Raw genomic sequence first — 5,063 nt, 5'->3', positions numbered from 1 at the left:
TTGAAGAATTATTCTTCAATAGCCTATCTTTGTATTTCTCGTAAGTGAGAGCGGGACTGTATTAGGGTTTGAATATAGCCTATAAGTTTGGCAGATTTCTCATGTAGCATTGAACCAATGTTAAATTGAGACACAATTGAAATTTTATCTCTAAAGAATGTTTTAAATTACACAAACAATCTACCACGGACGCTTCCATAATCTTTTGAATTTCCTTTTACAACCTGCAAGCAGCAATACGATCCTATTTATATGAACGGATCTCTACCATGTTTCAGATATTAAACACCCATATCAGTGATTTTTGCGTTTTCTCAGTACCTAATAGTTATCGAGATGAAATTGCAATAGAAAATTTTATAATTTGGCCCATAATGCTCATTATCTACTAAGGTGTATAGGATATATAGTTTCGTGAAAAATGAAAATGTTCTTAAATTCTCCCAAAACTCGGCAATAAATTGTCGAAACTCATTTACCCCGTCAAGTAAAATATTAAATTTTTCCTTTTTCTGGTAGAACCTCTCATGAAACAACAATCCATAAGGCAATTCATAATAGGTTCTGCTCAAGTATATGACGAAGAAGAAGATATTTTATTTCCAAGCATTTGGTATTTTTTCAATTTTTCAATCAAAGAGAAAAAGAATACATAAAAATTTTGATTACGAGGACCTTATTTCTCGTACAGTAACTTCAGTGAATTAAAACAAAACATTAAATGAAATGATAGCAAGCAGTTCGTAATGGAAACCAACATTGAGGAAATTTATTTATTCCATTAAAATTATTACTAAATAAGTGTTTTTTTTCACGTGGTGAATACGAATGCTTTTCAAAGAGGAACTATATATATAGGTGACTATGGTAGGTAGTGAAATTTGAGAAACGGGAAGTCCAACAGTTTGGAACGTTGTCTCTGTCTCTCTATTATGCCACACTGAATCACTCTCTCTCTCTCTCACACACACACACCCCCCCAAACTTTCTATTCCCCACAACGGTATCCAACCACCATTTTCTCTTTTTGAATTCAACGATTCTGGTGCTGGTATTCGTTCGTCTCCAGTTCATTTGCCTCTTCACAACGTTTAGAAGTAGCATCGCGCTTATTCGAGATTGATTTCTGAGATTGTGATAAAATTGGCAGATAGATTCAGATAAATAGATAGGCTTAGTAATAGATTTTTGAGTTACTAGGTTTGATAAATAGGGAATTGATAATAGAGAGTAGATTAGGTAGTTCATTGAGTTTCTGTCAGTTATTGTATCTGTTGTGTTTCTGTGGTGACTGCGTCTGTTCACTGTTCAGGTGAGTGAGAATTTATTACAATAATACTTTCATATATCTTGTTATTATAATAAATCCATTTATTTGATAAAAATTGAGAAAAAAATTGATTGTACAATTTTCAATTTTTATGACTTCAGATCCTGAAAGATTTGAACTAGAAATTTACGAAAGATTTTATTCTCAAGCTATTTCTATCAACAAAAACAACAAGAAAAAAGCTCATAGGCTTCTCAGATTGCGAATCAGTCTTAATCTATTTTTTGAGAACGAAAAATAGGTTAACTTTTATCTCATCGCTATTCTCCTATTTTTGAATGCTTTTGAATGAATGATGTTGAATACAGTTGCATATACTGTATTCCATTTTCAACATGTAGGAACCTAGTTTATTTTCGAGAAATGTTTTCATTGTCAAATTACAAAAAACCAGAGCAGCAATAATAATATTTTTTTAATAACCGTGAAACCTATCTTGGAATGGAGGACAGGATCTATTTCACAATTATTTGCAATAAATCTAATTTACAATATTTAATACAGTTGCATATTCAATTTTAAACAGCTAATTGATTTTAGTGGAAATTTCACATTGAAAACACCAGTATAGCAGTAATAATCATTATTGATAACCGTAACCGTAAGGTGTACTAATGAAGAATGAAAGTGAAGTACCGTATACTGTATTCATATGCATTTCAATAAATATTTTTTGTTTTACAAGGACCTGTAATTAGCAAAATAAATAACTCACAGGAGTTAAAAATCCTTCCTCTCCCAACAATGAAATTATATTAATAGAAAGGTGAGCAAGGATTAAATAATGTTATATTCAGCTTCACAATTAATGTCGTTATTGATAAGTTCTCATAATAAACTAAATTTTCATGTTAATTAATAAATAAATGAATATGGGATGAATTAAGTCTTCTGAACCTCCTGAATAGGAATTTCTGTAATCTAAAATCCTCATACATGACTTTTTCTTTGTAGGTGGACTTCCTACATGAACTTGTGGGAGGGAATGTGGAGACGCCGCTCGTCCGGCTGACAATGAATGAAGTTGCCACCAACTTCTGCAGGAAGGCGGGAAGGGAAGAGGTCCCTAAACAGCCTTCTGAGAAACAAAATTTTGGAGAGTAAGTGTGCTTATAAGTGTTTTATTCTTCAAATCTTCAAGTTATTTTATTCTTCAAGTCTTTTTAGTGTTTATGTTGGCGTAACATATAGATTGGGATTGGGCCCTTCATCCAAGAAATAGCAGCGTTGTCAGATTGTGTGAAATTATAACTTCTTCTAATGCAAACACATGCGACTAAATGAAGAAAAGTAAAGCCCTGCTTCAGAAAACTCAAGCAGTGTTGCAAAACTGCATATTTCTATGGTAATCCAACTGACTGCTGCTCGAATACCTGATTCTAATACGCCTGAATCGTTCAAAAAACAACCTTTAACATACAATGCTTCACGCCTACAAAGCTTTCCTTACTTTGAAACTCCTGAGAGGCCAAACAATGATCTTCCGACTATTTTTGAGAATTGGGAAAATAATATCAATAATTTTTTGAACAACTTTTTCGCTTTCAACACCCACTTATCTTCTAAAACAAAAAAGTTTCCAGATCGTCAAACGTTTGATGACGATTTGAACCCACAAATGTTTTCGGCTCGAGTTGACTCGACATTGATAAGCACATTCATGGATTAAAACAAAGTTATATCGGTCGTATATGAAAAAAATAAAAAGCAATAGAAAGCACGAATTCTCCTTGTCATTTTGATATAAATAACTTTACTCCTTTTAGTTCATCCCATGATTGTGATGAGAGAACTTCTCTCAGAAAAGTGATATTTGAAAGGAAAAAAAATGCAATTTTGAAAGAAAAACATATTCATGCAATTTTTCAATTTTATAAAAATACAGTATTATTTCCCTTGAATCCTTTCACCCAGGAACTTTTTAATACTAACCTAACTTGCATATCGAGGATGACTTGCATATCGAGGATGGGTCTAATCGGGAATTTGAAGAAGTTCGAATTTCCCACAATCTGACAACACTGCTATATTCTTGGATGGAAGGCCCAATCCAAATCTTATGTTACCTGTTGGCTATGCCAACAACAAGCAATGAAAATAGTGTGATAGCCTTTAAGTAAAGAAGTAGAATCTCTGAAAAGTTATTTTTCTTCCCTCACCTCGAAAGTAATTGTTATTGATCCTTTCATTAGAAATGTTCAGAATAGATTATGCTAGTGCTCAAAAAATTAAATTGATTGATAGCTACATTAAAATCTCACCTATTGAATTCTATTGCTTAAAATGTTGAAAATGTGGAGAAATATAGCAATATAGTTTGCTTAATGGACATCAGAAGCCTTCTTATGTGTCCATTGAATGTTGAACTTTTGTTTGGCTAAGTTGGTCGAATCCACTACCATACTTCAGCCAACTCTCATAAGATTTACATTGAAATGATTTGCAAATCATAAAGTAATTTATGGTACCGGTATATAGGTTACAAAAATGTGTTTTACCATGCTTGTTGACTCTTTATGGAGTAGCCCACTCCCACACTAATGTTGATCTCTGTTGTAATGTTCATTTTCAGTTAATTGCCGGTATTCCATAAAGAGTCAACAAGCATGGTAAAACACATTTTTGTGTGTAATAATAAACAAGGCAGTCATTAAACTTAAATACTTATAAAATATTCTTATAAAATATTCTTATTAGTGTAACTTTTATAAACATACTATATACTTATGTGCCTTACTATACAATTATTTCCAACATTTTATAACATGAGTTCAAAAAGGCTGCTTTTTAAACGCAAAAAGTTTTATACCACGATTATTGGCACTTTATAAAGTATACCCACACAAATATTGTTAATCTGTGTTGTAATGTTCATTTTCAATTCATTCAGTGTAACTTATAAGATTAACTTATTTTTTTAAACCCTTTCCTTTAGGTTAAGCCACAGGATGCGTTTGGTAAAAACGGTTCATGAAGGTACACTTTTTGCTCTTGGCAAAACAACATGTTCACATTAACGGTAGCCTACTCAAAACAAAAATGCAGACCTGTGGTACCTGCACACCATAAATTACATAATATAAATTAGGTACTGATGATATTTTGCGGTAGCCACACAACAATTATTATAAAAACCCTCCATTTTCATACATGTTAATATGAATGTGCGCGACTCAATGAACGCTCTGTATAGTATAACACATTGTAAAATTCTGTTTCAGAAGTTGTTGCTGCGTCTCTGGAGATTTCACCAGCAAGCTGTTTGAAACCAGGGTGTAAGAGTGGCTCTGGCAGGCTGGGACCAGAATGTAATTTATTAAAAACTTCAAAAAATAAAAGAATTGACTAGAATTTATTTGTCACGTTTTATGAGATTGTAGTGGAATAAAAATGTATTTTCAAGTTGTATTCTACTGTTTTTTGCTCACCTTATTTCCATTTTCTCAAATTTCACTGGGAATGCCTGCTCATAAAAGTTGTGTAACCACAATCAAATTTATCATGCAATTTATTCATTAAAACAACCTTGAACCAATAACAGATAAATAGCTTACACTTTGCTAGCATTCACTTCACTCCCTTTTATCATGATTATTTATAGAGATGATGTGGAACTCTCATCTATCTAATGAATCCTATCTATCTAATGGGGAATCTCACACCTGATCTTATTAACTGCTAGTTCAGGGTTATTTAATTAAGGAAATGGAATGCATGAAAAATGTTATTGATG

At 32.4% G+C, this 5,063-nt stretch overlaps 1 long non-coding RNA gene across 1 annotated transcript; it reads left to right on the top strand.

Annotated features, from left to right (window-relative positions):
• Positions 1–583: 583 nt before the first annotated feature.
• LOC120356163 lies at positions 584–4,738 on the top strand. The gene is made up of 3 exons (XR_005573957.1): positions 584–1,312; positions 2,285–2,430; positions 4,552–4,738. It is a non-coding gene; the product is annotated as an uncharacterized LOC120356163 (long non-coding RNA).
• The last annotated feature ends 325 nt before the right edge of the window (positions 4,739–5,063 follow it).

This window comes from Nilaparvata lugens, unplaced genomic scaffold (assembly GCF_014356525.2).
Source record: "Nilaparvata lugens isolate BPH unplaced genomic scaffold, ASM1435652v1 scaffold6014, whole genome shotgun sequence".
Classification (NCBI taxonomy): domain Eukaryota; kingdom Metazoa; phylum Arthropoda; class Insecta; order Hemiptera; family Delphacidae; genus Nilaparvata; species Nilaparvata lugens.
The sequence above is the reverse complement of the archived record's forward strand: the minus strand, read 5'-3'. Positions and strand labels throughout refer to the sequence as shown.